The 23,573-nt window shown below is 32.3% G+C and overlaps 1 protein-coding gene across 3 annotated transcripts in view; it reads right to left on the bottom strand.

Moving 5' to 3' along the window:
- LOC137923961 (myotubularin-related protein 3) overlaps window positions 1-23,003 on the bottom strand; it is a 99,000-nt gene extending 75,997 nt beyond the window's left edge. For 2 of the 3 annotated variants that reach the window (XM_068767228.1, XM_068767230.1), the window contains exon 1: window positions 19,694-19,781. The gene's annotated coding sequence lies outside the window, so the exon portion shown is untranslated. Of the gene's footprint in view, window positions 1-19,693; window positions 19,782-22,849 lie in introns of those variants that run through there. The other variant, XM_068767231.1, reaches the window with a different exon arrangement.
- Window positions 23,004-23,573: the final 570 nt, after the last annotated feature.

Raw genomic sequence — 23,573 nt, 5'->3', positions numbered from 1 at the left:
CATGTTTCCGGCCCAACAGCCATCGGTTGTACGAAGCCAAATGCTGCGCCCACTACTACTACAGACGAGCATTTCTTCGAGCTACATCGTTGATCTTGGTTTTTCTGCGGATTTCCTCATTTCTCATTCGAACTGGCAGCGAAACTCCGAGCATATCCTTCTCCATTCAATTGTTCATTTAATTCATTTACCACACCTAAATGAATTAAAAAAAATACAATTTCGATACCTAGGAATATAATAAATAGTAAAATTATTTCACTTAAATGTAGGATGTAAAGAATCCAAACAATAATATAGAATAACTATTCATCATTTTAATGTAGGGTTTTAAAGTAAAAATCATAGCTAACCGATTCAAAATGAGTTGTAGAGTAAAAATTTTCAACTTACAGTAAACCTCAACATACGTTACATAGTAATTAAGTTAATTAGGTCTCCATCTTTGGGGGAGGTCTAAGCATTTCAGTGGGCATTGGATTAGGTCTCCCCAAAGATTGATACGATGACTGGTCTTGCGTTGCGCGCACCAGCGACTTGTCGCTCCTTTAATAATATTCAATTATTTTTGTACGACATTAATGTTTAGACTACTTTTTTTTTAATTTCTCCGCAAGGCACGTTGAAAATGAAGTTGAGGACACGCATGCTTGGAGCGTTTCCAAATGACCGGTATCGTTACGAGTTTGTCTGTATTTGCTTTCACTATTTTACGAATTCCAAGCAAGTGACCGACTTACGACACTGCAGAACGTGCACTTGCCTTAACACCGCCCACGAAGGCTACAAAGAATCTCATAAAGCATTCAGATTTTTTAGTTTAATTATAAAAAAAAAACATGGAGAAGCCTACTGTTGATAATAGTATACTCGTATTCTGGACATATTTAAACATGAATTTAATTTAAGGTATTTTTATATTTTATTGAAACATATTTATCACCTTCCAACATATGGGTCCAAGTGTTAATATTTCATTTTATCTGCTGCATCAAGCTCAACCTTTAGTCCACTAGTATACGACAATCAAGTACACACAATTAATACCGCATTTGTGAAATTTTTGGGAAAGGTATTCTTAAAGAAAACAATAAAAAAGTATTGTACATCCTCATAATATCATAAAATTGATCTACTAAATATTTACCACAACCTCACAAATTTTTGTATTTTGAAAGGGTAATTCTTTGCATGGTACATAATGCCAAAATACTATTCTCTTTACAATGAAACCAATCATGGTATAGGTCGCCCTTCAATGTTACATGTCAACGATTATTAAGTCGCGTTTTATTAGATGGATTGGGATAATCGCATTTGTGTTTAATCCGAGAGTTAAGGCGCGTAAAGACGTTTGTGTTTATGACCAAGTTGAGCGATAATCAAATAAATATATAAATACTGTGCATATGACACTCGTTATGTAACCATACTTGGAACGTACGTGGAGGCATTCGCTGCAACGCGCCCGGCTCACTCAAACACCATATTCATTAACATACGCCGCAGTCCGACTTACTGCCGCCTTTTTAAGCACGTTCGGTTGACCAGAAGTTTATAACATGTACACAAATTAAAAGGCTCTCAAGGAGAAATGCGAGATTATATAAATATTCTATTCATTAACGCCCTTGGCAATCGTCCTTTGTTGTTTAGTGGACACCCTGGGTCTTCTACGAAAGGCATCTGTCCCTGGGGCATGTAAAACATCCCACGGCAAATTAATTATATCATCGAAACACGAGGTCCCTTCATGTTTCTGTTCTCCTGGGAACAGATATATGCCCAGCACCATTTTGACTTCGGTTTAAATTCAACTAAAATGGAAGTATATGAAACATTCAGTTCAAATATTGTTTTTAATTTTTAACTTTATTTTTATGAACATTATTTCATTATAGAAACTATAGTAGGGTCACTTCACTCTTACCATTGTTTCCCTCTTTATTTAAGGTTAAAATTTTTAACATTTTTTTATTTATTATAAAGATTCATTATAAAAATTCACTCGGAAACGATACACCATTTACTTACTTAAAAAAAGCTTTTTGTTGAATTACACACATTTACTTTTAAATAAAAAGAACTAAGTTTACTAAACGTATTTATATTTTCATCAATTAAACAATTTCATATAAACTATTTATGTCAAGTCGAGATGAAGTGAGCACTTTGCTCAAAAAGCAGAGCGTATCATTTAAGGTGAACGGTCTGTTGTTAATATCATTTTATAGGTGACAGACAAAACACAGGAAACACAAAATACAAAAGTGACAACGAGCGTGTTTTATTATTAGCGTTGCAAAAACCTTACGCCAGTGGTTAGCGCAAAGGAAGCGATTTCCAAAACATTTCCCGCATGCAAGGGAGTTATTTCGCAACTGTGGGACGTAACGGACAAACACAAGCCGCAATGTACGGCTTCACGCTTCCTCAAGACGACATAAAGTCGTACTACTCAAAATTATTTTTGAGAGTAGTCGGCCTGACATTTATAAATAAATATCACTGGTTGGTGTAAACCAAACGTGGGTCGGGGAATCCGTTTACCAGTGATAAAAGATACATAAAGATGCAGTCCTAGATCATAATGACAATCCGCAAGCTATCGCCCTTTTCGATTATCATCAGCACAATCTTATCAGCCGATTGACTTCCACTTCGAAGCATAGGCCTCCACTAAAAAAAAAACAATAATCGGTCTAGCGCTCTCCGCTTCCAGCGATTGACTTCATGGGATCTTAACTAAGTATCGGACCACCTAGTAGGGGTCCTGCCTACATCACGTATACCGGCTCGTGATCGCCACTCGAGAACGTCCTGACCAACGGCCTACGTTTGCACGAGCATTGCGCCCCACCTACTGCCACTTCTCCCGTCGATTATAGTGCTACCGAAACCGCTGTACCGCGCCTTAAGTATACACGCAGCGAAACGGAGGGGAACTATGGCGCGCTACGTTCCATTACTCCGCTGTGAACGATTGTAACGGCGACGGTCGTGCTCTTTTATACTCGATCACCTTACCACGTTTTTCTACAGCGATTTCGGTACAACTATATTTAAAATTATTATTGTATGCGACTTCTGCGGTATGCGTGAAAAGAAATCTCTTACATATAGAATGCGTACTATACATACGACCACATTTAACTAAAGCGCCAAAAGTTTGAAATGTAGCTTGTATTTAAAAACATCCATATAATAATATTAAATATTTTGACAATGTTTTTAAACCCAAAAAAAATTTAAATTTACAATTAAGTAAAATTCGATACTTTTCCTTTAGCCGGACGCAGCATGCATGTATTACTAATGTATTAATTTAACGAAATTTGTTTGCCCTAAATATTGGTCAAAACTGATCTAGTTTAGCTGTTATTTTATTGTACATGTGTCAAAAAACAACGTCCGTTTTTCATTTATACATTTCGTGTACAATTTTCCGCTAAGGAATAAGTACGTAAAATACAGTTACAAGGAAAAGGGACATAAGAACCTCAGCTAAATAAAATTTAATATTGTAAATTTACAAGTATCTAGTTATTTTAAGCAACCAAAAGAAATCAAGCAAATATTATCAAAGTGGAACATAGTACAGTCCGCGTCTTCATAAAGTACCAACTGACTAAGTAATAAATCCTCCTTACTAATATCGATAAAATATTGGACACGAGTTGTACTTCTAAGTATTTGCGGCATAGACAAAAAACATTGAACCCGTAGGTTTTATTCCCTATAAATATAAATTTAACATATGTTTTTTTCATTTTATAATGGATGCAAATATTGCATCACGTTACACGCGTTCTGCATACATTTCATTATTATCTTCATGATATCAGTCGATAGATGCCCACTGCAACGTATACCTAGGAAGCTTATAGGCCTACTCTAAAGATCATCACGATGACCAGTCATGCGCTTCCCGCATCGAGCGACGACAAGCAACATGTTAACTATGTCGCCGGTCTACCTACCGCGTGGCCTACCCACGTTGCGTATATTTACTTTACGCTTTACAATTAGTGTACTTTTAAAATTCAGTTAAGTTTAAGTCAAAGCTTCAATTTTTAACTAAATTCTAGCAACTAAAGCTTAAACAACAACTTCATGGTTTGTTTCCATCAGAAAAGAGCCACTTGTCTCAGGTCACTTGTCATCTAATACCAGTATGGAACTCGTAGCAGAAATGTTTTTAAAATAGTCATATCGAAGACTGGGTGTCATTGACCACTATTAAGTCCAAATCTATTGCCTTGCGATTTTTTTATTGAAACATCTCAAAAGCAGTCCTCTATAACTCTCCGACAACACTTGCTGAATTAAAGCAAAAAAAAAAGAAATGGCGCTAACAATAACTTCAACTTGCAGGCATATTTTTGAAAATATTTATTGTCGTTCGTAAGAATATTTCCTAATCGACTTTTAATATAAAATATAAGTTCGTCAAAGGACATCTTGTATTTTTTAAATTATTTTCTAAACTGAACTTTACTATGGCTATATATCCTTAAAAAGTCAGCGCGGATCACCGTTTTCTGGCACAACGACTAAAATAAAAATAAATTACGAAAGTAAACAAAAAAGTTAGACAAGTTTACAATCTCACGTTTACATTTTAATCTTGGAAATTGTGAAACACGATTTCCTTTAAATTTAAGTAAAACATATTTGTTTATTTTCATTTTATAACATAACGCGTCTCTGTTTATATATACATTCTTAATAATGAAATCACTAATTGCATACAATTTATTTTTAAATCATACTTATTCAACTTACAGATTAAAAACAATTGAATGCACAAAATGTATTAAGAAAACGGATCACGGATCGAATAATAATAATATAATAATTCATCATCGTATTCGATTAGAATTAATAAAATATGTATATTATTAGTTTATTGCGTCAGTTGATAGATGGCGTCAGTGGTATATTAAAACGCGCTATGGTTACGTCGTATCGTAGACAAGAAGTGTTTTCGGGTTGAAATTTAAGCGAATACACTTTCATCTACAAAATCACCTTAACTACCGAATAATATTTTTGAAACGCCGTAAGCACTTTTAGTAGCTTAACGGTGATTTATTAAATAGAACTATATCAACAAGTAACAATGAAGTTCGTGGCCAAGACCAAATCCCTCCACGTAGGTATAGGTCTATGAACGTCACTGGACATCATTTGTCGTAGTTAATTGGTATAAAATATTACAAAACATAAACAAGATTGTATTGTTCGATATTTAAAATCATCACATATATTTTCTTACTAAGTAGCTAATTTAACTTTGAATTGTTTAATTATAGGAAGAAACATCAAAATTTCTGTCGTTAGGACATCCACTGCTGGGCATGGGTTTACTTCAAAGATTTCTAATATCACCGTTTGGAAACGGCCTGAACTTAACGTCTTCCAAAGAATTTAAAAAGGTCACCTGTCCCCATTGTGGATGTACGTGAAAAATTATCAATAAGGTTATATTTATAAATGAGTTACGCCTTCCAAGAGCTTTATGTTTAGACTTAAATTTTCCGAGGACATCGAATTTGGAAGGCTAGTAAATAATAAAATTTCAGACAATCACAATAAATCACAAGGAGCTGTTATCCAAGCGTGAAATGGTACGCGGCGGTTGAAATCAGCCGACGGTCGTTATAAGCAATCAAATTACGCGATCGTCCGTACCGACCTTCCTGTCTTTGTTTCACTAAAAAAAAAATCCTGCAAAACTAATTTTGAATGTGATTTATAATGCGTTTTTAATCATGTTATGACCCGCAAGGTCACGGGATATAGGTACTAAGTTTTCAAAACACTATCTGACCCGACAGACGATATCTTATGAATAATGTACTAGAAATTTAGATAATAAATAAAAGGTTATTTCGAAAAGGTAGCGTTAATTTTTATGTGTTTTGATACACAATGTTGTTATTTCTATTTTCTGATGCGTAAATAATTTTACTTAATACTCATTATTGTACATACTTAAAATAAGAAAAGTGCATAATAGCAAAGGAAAAGTACAATGGGCGGTCTTATCACGTGGCAATTTCTTTCAGACAACCATAGTATTGAAATAGAAGTATAAATAACGGGTAGGTAACGTGTTCATATAGGCAAAACTTACATACATACACACACATATTTATAAACATACATACTTATACATACATACATATGCATATATTCTCATAATAAATACAGTGTAATATAATATTATAAATACAATAATAAATACTATAAACTATGAAAATCATGAATTTTATTTAGCTATTTTTTATATAGCCATCTACTGCATTATATATATATATATATATATATATATATATATATATATATATATATATAATTTTTGCAGCGGTACTTTCCGACTTAACTTGTAATATTTTTTACAAATCACTCCAAGTGATTATTTATTTAATCACACTTATATTTATGAATTGATTTTAAAGTAAATATAACAATATATATTTAAAACATGTGACATATTCCATTTCGGATTAAATATCACCTTGACTCAGAATAGGGCATATATACAACATATAGAAAGATGAATAAAACTGCATTGCAGTACATTAGTTAAGTACAACACTGCTTTAAATACAGTTCGTCTTTTTGAGGTGAGTTTAATTGATTACATGTTGAACTCCATTTACCGTAAATTATATATCTCCGAAGCAATATAGAAATCACATGATCGTTTATCAAAAAATATACAGTTATATATTAAGGGGACCGAAAAGTAATGTCGCTCTCTTAAGTTAATTGCACACGACTACATTTTTAACAAGTTTTTATTTCTAATCAACAATATATTCACCTTCGTTATCAACAACCTTTTGCCATCTAGTATACAAATTTTCAATGCCGGAGCGGTAATATTCAATCGGTTTTTCTGTAAAATATGTCCACAGAAACGAAATTACTTTTCGGTCCCCCCTAATAAATCAATATTACAAAGTGGCGGTAGAACTAAAATATACAAACAAATATGTCGTCGAATTTTACGTAACAATTTATTGGAAGCAAGTTTGCTCAGTTGTTACCTATTACTATGTATTATATAATATTGATATTATATATTATTATAGTGTTATCTCTACTATATAAACTAGGTTTAGCGTCTCTCTTTGTTTAGTTTTGTTATATAACAAATGTGTTATTTTTGGTTGAATTTGTGAACACGTAAAATAGAAAATTGTAACGCATGCAAGTCTGACATGAAATTAAAATAGTTACCATTAAATTTTATATTACTAGAGTTTAGGGGTACGGCATGTTTGTACGGCACTTCCAAGCTGCACTGCAGAGTAGGTGTTTTCGCATAATAAACATGATCGATTTACAGCGCGGCTTCTATGAGGTACGAGTGAGGCTATTGGCCAAAGGAATATTAATAAAGCTAGGCGTTGCAATGGAAATATGGTCAATTTGCGTAGGAGACCCGTTCGTGAAGTTAGAAATAGAACGGGCAGGTCGCTGACCTTAGATACGGAACTGTTTTCATCGCTCTCCGCGGTGGTACGCCAGCGTCGCCTCTTATTTGTAATTACTGTTTACTATTCGTTTATTTGGTGTAAGTATTTTCAATATGCTGAAATTAACTCGCATGTTTCTTACTACTCCGTTACTTTGACCATTGTTTCTTTTAATATAGATTTAAAAAATCTATAATCATAAAAACATGATAATTGTGATGACACTGGGAACGTAAACATTTTTGCTAAAGTGCTCTTTTCCGTCAGTTTCCCAGGAAAATTTTAAGACAGCTTATTTTCTGATTTTAGAAAAGTTTTACCATTCAGGCGCCAACTGTCTCAAACAAATTAAACTTTCTTTTGAGTTACACATGAATTATTACATTCTTGTAACTTGTAAGTTCGATCAATTATATATATATTCAAACAACAAAATAAATCGATAAAGCACAGTGAAATTTGAAATGTGAAATGCAAAGTTGAGAGCTAGACCGTTGTATTGTCATGGTAAAATAATTACGCCCATCTAGTAGATGGTAATGTTAAACATCAAGGTTGAGTTGAATTTTACATGGGAGTAACATGATAGAAATGACATTCTATTAAATAACCACGCGATGAATTTGACACTTTAAAGATAACATTGGCAATCATTCTATATATGTCAACTATTGAACTCTTTTAGTGCCAAGGAGCGCCGTCGCGCTGCTCTCGCTACACGTGAAAAATGCCAGCGACGCGATAGCGCTCCTTTTGATAGCGCACTTTTGGCTACTATTAAGCTCTTATATAATTTATCAGCATAATACCAATAATACAAAAATCACTAGTCTGGAAATTACTTCCAGTGTTATAAGTGCACTAGAAAAAAATGATCAGATGGAAGAATTAAGCTGAATTACATACTTCGTCGAGATCGACTTGGCTTGGAAAAACTGCCAGGACGAAATTTAAGACGATGTTTACCACATCGCAGCTGTAAGAACAGAAGTGTAGTGAAATGATTCAACATGATTTGTGTAAAAAAGGACGGCACGGTGTTTGCGTATAAAAACAGGTTTGTAAATAAATCTTGTTTGTTTTTCACATATTTTTTGTATTTTTATTATCAATAAATGTTTAGTATTCAAATTCTGTGTTTCTCTTATCATAATATAAAATATTCTGAGGACAATGTTGAAAAAAATATGAATATTGTTGTATTGTAACGCTCTCTTGATCATCATCACTCATTATCTATAAAAATGCTTATTTATGTTGGCATTTTTAGTATAAATTGGTAAAATATGTATGGCACTAGAAGGAAGGATTAACATGTAGGGCGAGTGGTATTTTGAATGTAAAAGAAGTGAGGCTCATTTGTTTGTGGGACAGCTGTGAGTGTCGTTAAGGGCATAAAGGAAGCCAGCCCCGTACCGGTACTCGACAGCGAGTCCGGCTTGGCTTCGCGTATTGTAAACATTACATAAGTTTAAATGCATCATAGTTTTGTGTACATTGTAAAGTGCATCACGATATACATGCAAATACGTGAACACCGAGTGTGAGTTATAAGTTCGTTAAAGTCAAAAATCAGAGCACTACAGAGTCTAATTATATAAAAAAAAAACATGAAACAATGAGAGTATCCTACAAATGCATCTGTATGCATCTTACGGAACTTTATAAATAAACCTTGTGTTCACTATGAACTAACATGCAATATAATATTAAGGCGGTGTTACACAATCGACTTGCATAATAATTATACCATTTAAAAACACCATTATCGCACACATGCAAAGTCGAACGTAAACAATTATATGTTACATTGAAATTGCTGTTTAGCGCCACAATTTACGCGGCAAAACGTCCGTCAATAGCCGAGGTGGTTTGAGATATGGTGGGGGAAGTGTTCAGACCAGTTTTTCTGCAATTAAGATGTACAGAAACACGTCGGAACATGACACTTGCCAATTAAGCCATTACATCACATTAAATCCAGAACTTACTTAATTTTATGCGAAATGTGAAACATTTTAAATGTACCTGAAGAGTTTTTAATTAATCATCATCATTTCAGCTATCTGATAAACATTGATCTCCGCCATACATTTCCACGACGGTTATTAGCGGCCTGTGTCCAGAGTCTTCCGAAGACGATAAAAGAAGATTTATACCTTTGTGTTCACAGATCATTCCATTTTAGGTAATTAATTTTTCGGACTAACAATATGTTTTAAGCAAATCCATTACTCATTTGCATTTCCCTACGAAAACTTAATAAATCCTAAAAAGGTACATTTTCTAAAAATCCTAAAAATATCTATCTACATTATATTCAGTTCATATCTTCTGATTCGCACCTTTTTCGCAACTAAAACTTCTATAACTCGGTACGTTTTTTTTTTAATTTACGTACAGACAAATGAAACCAGGCTAGCTAAAATATGATCCGGAAATAGATTAGAGAGAAATATGCGATAAATAGATAAAATCAATATTTATAATTTTTAAACTGCTTTATTAAAAAAAAAACGTTCTTTTTATTCGTATTCTAAACTGTCTTGGAGTCACCCAAGTCAATTTTAAATGGTGCAGTGGGGCTAAAACATATCTCATTAAATCTGCCCGTTTACGATCATAAAGTTAAGTAAATAAATATAGTTACATAAGCTAATCTACCTTCAAGTGAATCCATGACCATATTTATCTGAAGAATCTTCCTTTCAACAACCTTCATCGCTCCAATGCTAAGTTAGTAATTACGTTTATAAAAACAGCAAAAAAGACAATCTGTCGGCATTTATCAAGCAATAACGTTAAAAAAACATAAACCTAAATAATAACTATTTACCTTTTATTAAGTAAACTCGATTCACAAATGGATTACAGATACTGACCTTTTTTGAACCAAGCTGCAGTCGAGATTGTGTTTTCAAAATAGATCATAGGAACATGCTTACCTGAAAATCGAAAAAATTACATTTATTACTAACACCATCTAATCTTAAAAGTTAAGAATATTCATAATATACAAAGTATATAAAAAATTAAACAAAAATGTTTTGCATATTGTTCAATGTATATTCACGAGTTAAGTTTTTAAAAACAATAATGTAAACACAGTAGGTTTCCAAAAGTAAATGATGATTTCGTGTAAAATATTTCTGTCGTTAGGCTATGAATACTGATGCAACATAAATAAAACACAAACTTAACTTACGAGAGCCCAACAAACAGGTTGCTTGGTATGACCAAGTAAAAGCTTTAAAGGGATGCCACTTACTATTAAAGCTTTTACACTTACTTCCAATCACCCTGTATATCCTAAACCGATTTTTTTCTATTAAAACTTTATAGGCCAATAACTTCTAATTAAATCTATGTGGCTAGATAGTAAACAATAAATGATTTTAATATGTGGTAATCCGAATATTTAAAAAGTTCTTTGTCTTATGTTATCCTAAAGTTATTTATCAATTCTTAAACCAGTGAATTTATGGTAAGATGTACATTACATTAATTGACAGCAAATGAGCTGTACAAAGCTATATAATCAATCAATTTTTAGTATGGCTCGCCTAAATACCAGCTCGAAACTCTTGACTCGGTAGACGGGCGTGGTGTTCGACTTATAAGTGACATTAATTTATATATATATATGTAAATATATATATAAATAATGTCACTTATAAGTCATTATATATATAAATATAAATGAATCTCTTTTTTCTTTCGACACGTCACAACTTGAGTATAATTTCACGCTTTTTATTCATCTTTTTTATATTTCTCGATACGAGTTAATTTATAAGAAACGTCCCAGCCTTGAGCATCACCGGCGAATAGTGAGTCTGTCAATTTTTACAGGACTCATTTTAGGGAATGCGCTGTGGAAGTTGACGACCTTATCTGACCATTCCCATTTCTTTATAGAACGTGTAAGAAGTCAGCCTACTAGCGTTTCTATTCAACGTTTCTGATCCGCACAGTCCGTGTATGGTACGACCTGCCGGCTTCCTTATTTCTCGAATATTATAACTAGGGTCTCTTCAGGGTCAGAGTCAGTATGTACTCAGTCTGCGTGCTTCATTTTCAACCACATCATAGTTTTCCATCGGGTGACTTAGTGGTCAAAGGTAGGCATCAATAGTAACAGTGTATAGTGTACTTTGCGAATCTATTAGATATGATTGCTATGCTTATTTTTATCACGTAGCAATAGTTACTACATTTATTTTCTATATTGTTATTATTTTCACAATTACTGTTATTAAAATATTATTGTTACCTTGTTACTTTTTTATTTAGTTTAAACAACGCTTAACTATATAGCGAAGCAAAGATGCGATTGTTATTATAAACGTCAGATGGCTTTACCGTAGAGTATAAAAAGTACATCATCACAGCTATTTACGTGCATGTATAATCTACACCATAATCTGCTAAGTAAAATACAGTCAGATTCCCACGCATTCATGTGACGCTATATGAGAACCAGAAGTGACTTGACAATGCGTCACAGAGTCCTTAATGGGTATTAACTAGATAATAGTCCTATAGTCGCACAATTGTACCTAGTATTTGCAGCAAGCCGTAATACCAATGGACGATGGAGTCAATAAATACTTTACATTGCAACACACAAACCATGAGGGCTAAGATCGGGATTTATCTGCGAGACCAAATCAGGAATTAAGAAATTCGTAGACTAACGAAACTAACAGACAGCCCAGTATTTTGACAAGTTGGAGTTTTAATGGATAAGCCTATTTGTAAGCAGAATTGAAGGCCGTTGGATCTTAAGGTAACGGAACAAGAAGAGAAACGTAAGACGTCTACCTACAAAGTGGAGGAATGATCTTGTTAAGATCGCCTGAAGAAACTGAATGATCAATTCTAAACAGAAACCTATGGGAAAGACCCATGTCCAGCAATAGACAGGCGGCTTACGGTTATAGTAAAGATCACGACATTACATAAAGTATGAAGGTAGAATGACAAAAATATTAAGTAAACTTTTTTTAATATTAATGTCTACCAGAACAAGTTTAAAACAGAAAATTTTGTAATGTCTCATAATTTACAATATGCTGCTTGTAGCGATAAATATAAAAGAAAACATATTTAGCTAAATGTCGATTTATCCATCTATATCACATGCAATGAATGCAATCCGTGTATATCGGTTTGTAATATCTATGCTTGCTTCAAAATCAAGTTGTCTACCCAATTTAATATAAAATTTTAATACATAGCCTTGAGTGCGTCTGTAATAAGGTCTTCTATAAACATAAAAAAACAACAAACATTTTTAACTTCCAACGAAGTTTAGAAAGTAAATATATTTTATTTACATTTAGATATATAGTATTATCTATAAGGACAGTACCTACACCGAAGTACATTTTCCGAAAGAAAGTACCACTTATTCCTTTCGCTAAATGGAGAAACTTCGAACTGTTCAGAGAAAGTTATTTAAGTTTGCAAATTGCAAGCGAGTTAGGATCATTTTCCACGGTAATCTTTAAAGCTAGAGGCGAATAGTCGACAAAATTGTTCGGTAAGCAACCGTCGAGTGAAGTCGAACTATGTACGTAGTATGTATTTGTTTAATTTTAGTCTATAGAGCTTGGGTTAAAATTAAAGGAAACAGTTTGTAAGTTTTTTGTCATTATTATTTATTCCACAGTAACAAGATTATTATCGGATTCGCAGCGTAAGGCAATGATACGTAACTAATCCGCAATCATCCTTAAACACTATTTATAATAATTGCTCTTACGTGCTTCAAGGCGTTATATTTAATTTTATTTTTAGCAAAGTTTTCCTTAGCAATATATATTTACATAGCATATATGCTGGTTAATAATACTCTTTAACAGCTTAAAGCTACACGGCTGAAATTATTTTTTTTAGCGAATCTGTTAATGCCAGCGACAGTTACCCTACTAGCATTTACAAATTCCGCCAGTTCGAAACAGCAGGACGCTCGAGGGCACCCTCGGGAGGCCAGGTATTAGTTACCGAATTGAGAGGCCGCCGAGCTCTTAGATCGCTTGAGCGGACACTCCATAGTTTTATTTAAAACACGTTTAGCATTCAGACACAAAGAGGAGGGCTAAACCTTAACTTAGTTGCCAAAGCCTGGCTAACATTAGAAAGCGTAAGCACTGGGTGAACAAGTCTACGAAGGCCACTTCGGAAAAGTTTCTATCTAAAACAATTAAAGGTTGTCGTCCCTATACTTTATGAGTTACGTCGACCGCTGCAGTGGTTAATTCTGATATGAATATTCGTATGAATAGCTTCAACTTGCATAAACTAAAACACAATAACGTATGCACATAACTGCGAGTAAATGTCGGTAAAACACAAAACACGAGGCAGTTAAATAATTTAATCGTGGAAGCAAAACAAACACCGCCCGAGGCGCATCTCTAAACCTAAATTCTACTTCTCGAAGTACGCTGCGAGTTAATTTTATATTCGCTCAAAGCGCTTTAGTTAAATAGATGTTTTAACGTAGGTGAATCAGTGACAATAAGATATATAGTACATGAAATACATTATGTTATTAATTAGTTATTACAAATAATGTTTAATATTTGAGGGCAGGACATTCATGTTCATAGTGTCTAAAAACATGTATTATCTTTCTCTTATAAAAATAAACATTTATCGCTAAATGTGTTGGTATGCTTAAAACCTTGTACAAAATGGGTTAAGGTCTAAATTATTTTTTATGACTTTGTTAAAGTACCGGTAGTGTAGTTATGATGTTGGCTCTAAAAACAGTTGAAAGATTGGAAAGTAAATATTTACAGTGTAGATTAAAACATCTGTCTGTAAGTATCAAACATTTGGCAGCAATCTAAACGAAAAAAGGAGAGTTAGGGTGTGATAAAACAGTCGTCTACCTTAAAGTATAATGATAACATAAATCACAACAAAGGTTTTTTATGTTCGTTATCTATTGACATTAAATCAATAAATAAAGTGATATCTATGAATGATCATTTATCACTTTTAACAATACGGAGTCTCTTGGATGACAAGTTTATGATAAAACAAGACATCCGATTTAAATGACGCATAACTCCTCATGAGACATATATTTTCTATATAAGTGTGCATAGGATTTAAATAAATTTTATAAAAGTTAATAATAGTCAAACGCAAGTAAAAATTATTTTAGAATTCGTTCTAATAAGTACCGTAAATTAAAAATAATGTGTATCGACCTCAAATAAGACAAAATCAGAACAAAGTATCATGGATACACTTCAGGGATGCCTTACTTGAAGATGGAAGCCCCGTGGGTTTAGGTAAGACGTCTAGTTACGAGAACATACGCAAAGTGCATCCGACTGCTCATACCGACAATTGAATATGTATGAACTAGACTCAGACAGACGCAACACTTGGTACCGTGAACTAATAATGATGTTAAGCTTGCGATTTTAACTTGCGAATCTCAAACTACACTCAATGTTTTCTGTGCTTAATAATTATTTATAACAGTCATCAATCAACGGCGTGTAATATAGTCACATAAATATCTTATTTGGCTGGCCTTAAACACGGAAACACTAAAGTTTTACCTAGTAATATAATTACCCAGTACTCAAAAGAGTTACTGTCGGTCGTTGCGTTCCCATAAGCGAAACGCGGTCGTACCAAAAGACGATCATAAAAAACGTGAAATGAAAAACTTACAATTTTAAATGATAATTTTTTTTATATCTACCCTAGTTCCGTGGTTGCGTAAATAGTAACTTTTTCGTCGTCGTCGTAGTTTCGGTCCATAGTTTCCCACTGCAAGGCATAGGCCTCCCCCGATGATATCTATGGGGGATATACCATAATCGCCACGATTGGCAGATGGTTGGCGATCGCAGTGTGGTATTTTTGTACGCTGAGAACGCTACTACCCATCCTCTGAAAACTTGGCTGTGAGCAGTGGCAAACCTACATATTTAATGCACAAAATGTGAATAATATAAAATTGTATTACGGATATCAAACCCGCGATCTACTATCATAAGTCTCGGTTATATACCACTAGGCTACTGCTCGTAACGGACGGGTAATAGCACAAAAATATATATTATTTTATCTATAAAATTACAGATTCTCAATGCTGGCAACTTTAAACTCAAATTAATCACATTTAAAATAATAAAAAGATATTTAAACCTATACAAAACTATGTTATATTGTACTAATATGGTAATCAATTATATCTTTGCAAGTTAGCAAAAACAAAAATGTCGCATACTCTTTGAATAATGCATAGTAATGTAATAATACATGTAGGAGTGTTCAGCGCGATTACACTAAATAATTCCCCCATCTTTCTTCCACCAGACAAAAAGACGTACAGATTCACGATATCCGTGCATGGTTGAAATTCCTTCTACCCGCACTAAGCGTTTTGCTAATACTGTCATAGTGCGTACAGCCAAGGAGTGGAACAATCTACCGGCATCATTGTTACCATAACGGATAAAAATTCTACTATGTTACAAGCATTGCATCTAACACTTCATAAAGCGTGTTAAAATTAAATTTCTATCTCTAACGTAGACAAAAATGTCTCAAATCACTTTTAAGCCTGCAGTTTCCTTTTTTTAAGTCATCATCAAAATACCGTCACGAAAATAGGATTATAATATTAACTTCGGTTAAGCTAATAAATACAGGCAGAGTATTTGTTAGCGTAACCGAAGTTAATACGATAACGGCAGCATGTGGTATCGGTCTTAAATAATGCGCTATGGATTGTTTTAATTTTAAACAGTAATAAGACAAAGTCTAACTGTTCTTTACAGTGCATTATATATTTAAATAAATATAGAAAACATAATTTACTTAATCTTGCCATAAACAATTTTACAAATTAAATCAATATTTTTTTTTTATTGAACGTTACATTTATTACTATAACAGTGTGTTAGTTTAATTCATTGATATAAAACTATTAAAAATACATAAAGCTTATTCGTAGTGGTCTCCTTTGTCTGCGGGACAGTCTTTTAAACATTGAGGCCAATTATCAACAGCAGCAGGCACTCTTTCTACAAGAAAATTCTTCTCTGCCAATCGCTTGGATCGTTAAAAGACTCTAAATTATCAAGGCTTCTTTAAAACTGAGCTTAAATCATAATCCAGTGAGTTAAGATCACAATGACTGCCATTCTTCAGCTCTGTCGAAGTCCGGAACGTTTGTTTCTAAGCCTTGGTTATTAAAAACGGTGTAGTTAAGGTGTTTACCTACCTTCTCAAGAATCTCAAGAATGGTATCCTGATACATTTGTGCCGATGTTTTGATACCTTGTCCGCAAAAATATGTCTGTCACTCCTTTATAGTGAACATCCCATCAAACCTTCACTACTGAAGTCTGATAATTTCCACTTGTACTCTGTTGACTAATTTGGAACTTCTTTAGAGCTTTAACCATAAATACAGTCATTTTGGTTTTTCTTTTAATATTGCTCTGTTGTAAATTTTTTCTCTGTCGTAAACTAAATTTACTGTGGCCTTCGTCTGCGTGGCGTGTCTTAATTAGTTATTATACCACTACATTCTTTTTTAAATCAGTTAAAAAATCACCAGTACGTCTCTCATAGGCTGCAAGTTCTAGATCTTCGTCCTTCGAATTCTTACCCTCATTGCTTCTCATCTTTCGTACGAACACTACGTTTACGGTCAGTTTCTCACAAGCTTCATCGAACAAACGAGCGTAAACAGAATTTTAAAAATTGTATTTGGCACTGCACTTCTTTATGTAATACAATCACAGTGATTCTATTATCTTTATCGCCCCATTTCATCTTAATATCACAAAGTATTTTACAATATATTTACACGAAAATAATAAAACGCAATTAACTATCATATAAAAATGACAGATTCCAAATTCACAAGTAATATTTATTTATTTTTATTATTAAACTATTTATGGAATCCGGCTAATTATTTTAATGATTGTTTTTGCATTTGTTTTCGTCCGGAATAATATTGCATCGCGGTAAAAATGTAACTTAGTAATTTTGTGTAAATTTGAAATTCAGAAATTTCATTGACTATTACGCGTTACTAAATTTGCCTTGTCAGCGAGTATATTATTACCTAATTAGTTATAATAATAGTAATATAATAGATAATTTATAAATTTGTAAATTCAAGATATTTACTAACAACAGGCTCTGCCAAAAGTCATATTGTTCTTTTTCGGAATATGTTCATGATAAAGATATTTGAAAATAAATTGTTCAAAACAAACAAATTTCTTGTTAGTTCTTCTCGGTGGGTAGCGCGTTACGAAATAACGTGAACTTAATTTTATGCTATCCATTAAATAACTTCGCTAAAGTGCCTAAAATGAAACTATTTATTGACCGTATTATTTGACCCCGGCGACTTACACTTTTGCCCTAGTATAATATTTTATTTAATAAAAAAGACCACTAATACTCAGAGAACGAATTAACAATTTTGCTTTTAGAAATCGAAAACATTCTCGGAACAACAAAATCGGGTTGTTTTTTTTTTTGATGCCGTCTGTAATAAATTCAATTATGCGAAAAGAAATACGAAATTAAAAATGGATCAGTCTATTTCTTATTAGAAAATCTAAAATCTTAATTCAGACAATTCAAAGACTTTATAATTATGCGAATTATGCTCATAACAATTAAGTAATTATTATATCAAAAGAACGAAGGTACAAAAAACTCTTGTTTGTTTAGCGTACAATTAATATAGACTAGATATTGTAAGTGAACAATGTGAACATTTAAACCCTGTTACACTTGGAACCTTTATTCAGCTATGTGCAGCACCCAAGGATCCATATCGTGGTCAATTTTCATGTTAATGTTCAATATTCACAGACTTTTCATCACATTTGGTCTCTGGGACTGAAATTTAAATCCATGTCGTATTATTCCGAGTAATTAAAACATTTATCTTTTGCGCTGGTCATTCGCTAAAATTGGACTCATGCTTGGTGCTTACTACATTACGTACACTCTCTTGTGATGATTTAATAATATATATTTATTTATATCTTTGGCAAATAACTCCCAGTTTCATTTTACCTACCTGCATCTTACTAAAGCAAAGTTTTTACATGTACCGCCTCAACAGGTAACAGAAGATTAATAATGTATATAAATCTGATCCTATGGACTTGTCGCATTAATATTGCTTACTTTATTACTCACAATTCAAAGGACGCAATTTACAGTCAAGCTGATTTCTATATTCTAATACAATTATATAATTGTCATAATTTGTAGGTTTCGACTGTTTTAAACTTTAGCATAATATATTTTTCCGTATAAGCATGATATTTACTAAGTCTTGTCATAATTATGGTTACAAAGAAAATATATATTTTTCAATTTACGTAACATTTATTCCTATTACCGTGCTCGTTTAGTATAAAAATATAAAACCGTTAAAATTAATAAAGCTTATTCGAAGTGGTCTCCATTGCCTGCAGTACCGTCCTTTAAACTTCGAGGCCAGGTATCAATAGCAGCACGCACTCTATGGAAAAATTCTTCGCTGCCAGGGACTCTTCAGAGACTAAATTATCGTGGCGTTTAGAATAAGCCTTAAAAATGACAGTAAATTATAATACTTGATTAAGACCAGGACTTAATGACTGTCAGTCAATTTTTTTACAATATATTGGCGCGAAAATAAGAACATAATGAATAATCATATAAATAGAACAGATTCCAAATTCAAAGATAATATTTTGTTTCTTTTTAATTATAACAGTATTTATGGCCAGACTAGGTATTGTAAGGTATTTATTATTTTTCTTCACAACGACATTAATACAGTTTATTTTCAATTTTTTTTTAAGTATGAACCTAAAAATATGTACTAGATCTAATTTACAAGGATAGGCAAAATGTCATGATTTTTAAATTAACCAAAAGTTTAACAATTTTTTTTTCTTTATTGTAAAGTAAAGGCGGGAACAATTTATAGTCAATATCCTCGGAATTTCTCTATCGTTCTATTACATTTTTTCTTTGTTTTCTTATAAATACATTGTAATTTCAAAGCTATTACATTGCGTTATTATAAAAATTTTGAACATGTACGAATAAATTGGTAAGTAATTAGTAACAACTTGTTAAAAACCTTATACAAGATATTAGAACACCCTAGCTAAAGATAATAATATAAATTGTACCTCTATACTCGCCGAAGCTCCTATATTCGTGAACAGTGGGCAATGCACACGAACTAAAAGTTACGACGAGCGTACACGACCGCTGTCACCAACGGCACGGGTAGCAATGAGGTATTAACACTGCTCATGAACACAAGTAAACGTTTTACTTACATTATATCAACGTACCCTCGCTTAAACGTTTTAATGTACCCGCAAAGACTGCACCACAGCGAATCCACATGAGCTAGTATCCTACAAAGCGAAGTACCGGCTCAAACAGATATAGCAAGTCTGGATACTCCTATCCATCCACAGTTACATAACTCAGAGTAAGAACGCAAATTAAAATATTAATTTTACTACAATGATCCCTTTACTTTTTCTCTTTATAAGAAAATTGTAGTTACGGGGGCCATATGAATAACTGTAACGGTTTTTGCAAAGTTATATAGAGTAAAATATATATATTTCGTTTGGTATATAAGGGTGACAGTAATTTTATAGCTAAATCTATAAAGAATTTTTAACAATATATTCAAGAAGATCATCATCATCTTAATGTCGGATGATAGATGCCCACTGCTAGGCAAAAGCCTCAGCCAAATAATGCCATTCGAACTTCACCTCCACTCAAAAACCTTTTAGCCGTCAGCACGGCCGGGATGTCCATTGCTACTTCAATAAAGAATTTTCAAGTTACGTCAGTGACCTTAGTTCCTTTGCAGATCTCCTCAACAAGGTGATCGAAGATATTTAGAAAAATAAGTAATTAAGTTATTCAAATTTAAAGTATGTTAATTATCTTCATTTACCTTCAGCAGTAAATATGTCGCCTACCAAGTCCCGTTAAAAAAAGAAATACAATAAAGATATTTATGAGAATCCTCTCAGAAAAATCTCATCTGAGAATCTCATTTATTTACTAAAATATTAAACAGATTATTTCAACATTTTTAAAGTAACTATGTAATGTATGTGACATTAGACAAGCCTTTCGTACCATTCATAAACTAAACCTTTTGTCTTTTACATGATTTTAAAAAGCATTTCACGCACTTTCTGCTTAATCGTTTAAAGATTACATAAAAATATGTCGACCTCATTGAGAAATTTGCGGTAGGATTTACAAGCATGGTAATAATGAATAGCTGCAATAATAAGTCCGACATTATCTTGTTAGTGTATCTTCGTTTACGTAAATGTATTTACTTAGAAAAATAAAGCACTCAAATTGAAATGTAAATTTTATAAATACAAAATTAACCGACGTATCTACGCAAAATCTCGAACGTACCAGAAACCAAACAATACTTTTTTCCAACCCAAAAACCTCACAAAACCTTTATTAACCTCCCCTCAAAGCTGAGCTTTATTGTGCGCATTGTTTTTATTTCAACGACACGTTAAACCAACAATCAAATCATCGCTCGTAGAGCGCTTCACAATTGCTAACAACCCGGAGCGAGACAGTTCGCGACACCAGACGTCCTTGAGTCGTGACCTCTACGAAATCGAATAGCACATTCGAATTTATAGTCCGCTAATTTATTAATAATAATAATGCGAGCCAGTGTTCAACACAAAGAAAGTTACTTATGTAAGTGATTCTAAACATAAAAATATAATTGTTAGCTAAAGTTATTTTTAATAACTTATAAAGCCAGTACGCTTCTTTGAATAAATTTATTTTTGTATGACCAAAAATTGACCTGGTATTTATAACACGTGGCTAGCGACATCTGTTATTAATTTATGACATTAAACAATCAGCTAGATTAGCTACGTCAGCCAGTTATTGCATCTGATTTTAAAAATAATTTTGAAAGACTGAATAATCCAATTAAGTCTACGCATTATATTAAGATGATATATTTCAGGACCAATGATACTAGGAATACATACATGATTTCAACTAATTCACACCCGGTCCAATATGGATTAAATTTTTTAAATTTGACCAATATATTGAGTGCTCCTTGATATTCACAAGGCTTCTATTGATCTACATATAATTTTAAGGTTTAACAATTACTCAGAAATTACAACTTCTACATTGCCTGGCATAAATTAAATTTAATGAAATAATTTAACTATAAGCTTTGACTGTTTATTAATTTACTAGGAATCATTTTAAATAGTTTTTAGAACTCTTCAATACAGAGACTTAACATTTAAAGGACAGAGTTTACTAAGTGTACATGAAATATTTTATTTTATAAAAATTATGTAACTGATGCAATGATGACTTAGGTTATAATCACATTTGGTGTATAAAAAAAAATAACATCAAGTTATAACTTTAATCAGATACTTCTTTCATACCATATTGTTTCAATGTATCCTAATGTATCTAATTATTGCTTAAAATCATCTTTAAAGAAAAATAGAATAATAAAGACACATTTTATCTCCTATACACAGAGAGATTAAACTACATGAAGAACCCCATTCATACCTTTGGCAAGTGAGATAACATAATCTAAAAACATTCAATACACAAAACTTTTACTAAACAAATTCACAAAATATTATTAAAATTTCAAGACTAAATAAGGTTGGATTTACAAATATATATTGTAGAGATAAACTATATATATGATGATGTGTGAATTTGAAAATTATATTTATTTACCACCCCACAAGATAAAATATGTTTTCTTATTCCTGAATATATTTATTGAGACAATTTATTTTAAAAAAATGTGTGTTGTTTATATAATCTTCTCTTGTAAATGCAAGAAATAACAAGCAAAATCACAAACATTTTTAAACAATACATCTTTGACGTTTGTTTCACCTTTTGATAAGTTGATAAATTTATTTTTACAACATATCATAAAAGGTAAGTAGCATATTTGAGACAGCTTTTTTACATTTATGTTTAAAAAAATAACTTGTTAGCAATTAATAAAAAAATAGAAAATATCCGTTAATATCTACTGTCTAAAAATTGAGAAATGTTTTTTATGGACCTATCTTTTATTAAATATGCGGCAACAAAACTTGTTTCTTAGATGTAGGAAGTCAGTAGAGTACTTAAATTAAAATTACATAGGTAAAATTATTGTAAATTACTTTAAAAATCTTGTTAGAATCAATTCAAGGTGATAAGAAAAAGATGTACCAAGTAAAGCTGTCACTAAGATCTAATTTCAATGCGTAATTTATTCTCACCTGTTTACTGAACCTCGGAATTTGTCTCGAGTGTTGAATTCCAGTAATATGTTTTAGAATTGAGGTATACTAATCACGGATAAAGCTTGGACATAATTTTCTTATCTTTGTTAAACTCAACACTTTCCGAGAGAACAACAAGAGAAAACACCACATAACAACATTAATGAAATAAAAGATCGGGCGCCTACGGGAACGAAAGAGATAAATGCTCAGCTGCACTATAGAAATATCGTAGACAAAATCAGCTGTTGAAATTTGGATATTCATACCATATTTTTAGTAAGCACATAATCTATTATTATTTAATATAATGTTAAAAAATATCAGGTTCAGAGAGAAAAATTAACTCGAAAGTTTTCTCATACTTTAATAATTTTTTGTTGAGATACTAATTTTCAGACAATTCAACATATTTTCAGTGGATGTCATATATTCCGATTATTCATTCTATTTACTATTATAAACAAATTTAAGAAATCTTTATTATATTTATACGTAAAACTTTGTCTTAATTTATTAAAAAAAATATTAGAATTAGGGATGAAAATTTCATTTAGTCCTAGATAAATTTTATAAGTGTATGATTTTAAAATTTTGAAATAAAAAAATTAGTACCATTTATAATTTATAGCGCAATAAACTTCTAGTCGCAAGATGGCACTGTACTCAAAAACTCTTGACATTTTGCGTACCGGTTTACCCCCACCCTAATCCCCATTGA

The sequence above is a fragment of the Battus philenor genome, unplaced genomic scaffold, assembly GCF_028537555.1.
Source record: "Battus philenor isolate CCGP_79_NKW_IND1 unplaced genomic scaffold, ilBatPhil1.0.hap1 SCAF_23, whole genome shotgun sequence".
Taxonomy (NCBI): domain Eukaryota; kingdom Metazoa; phylum Arthropoda; class Insecta; order Lepidoptera; family Papilionidae; genus Battus; species Battus philenor.
The sequence above is the reverse complement of the archived record's forward strand: the minus strand, read 5'-3'. Positions and strand labels throughout refer to the sequence as shown.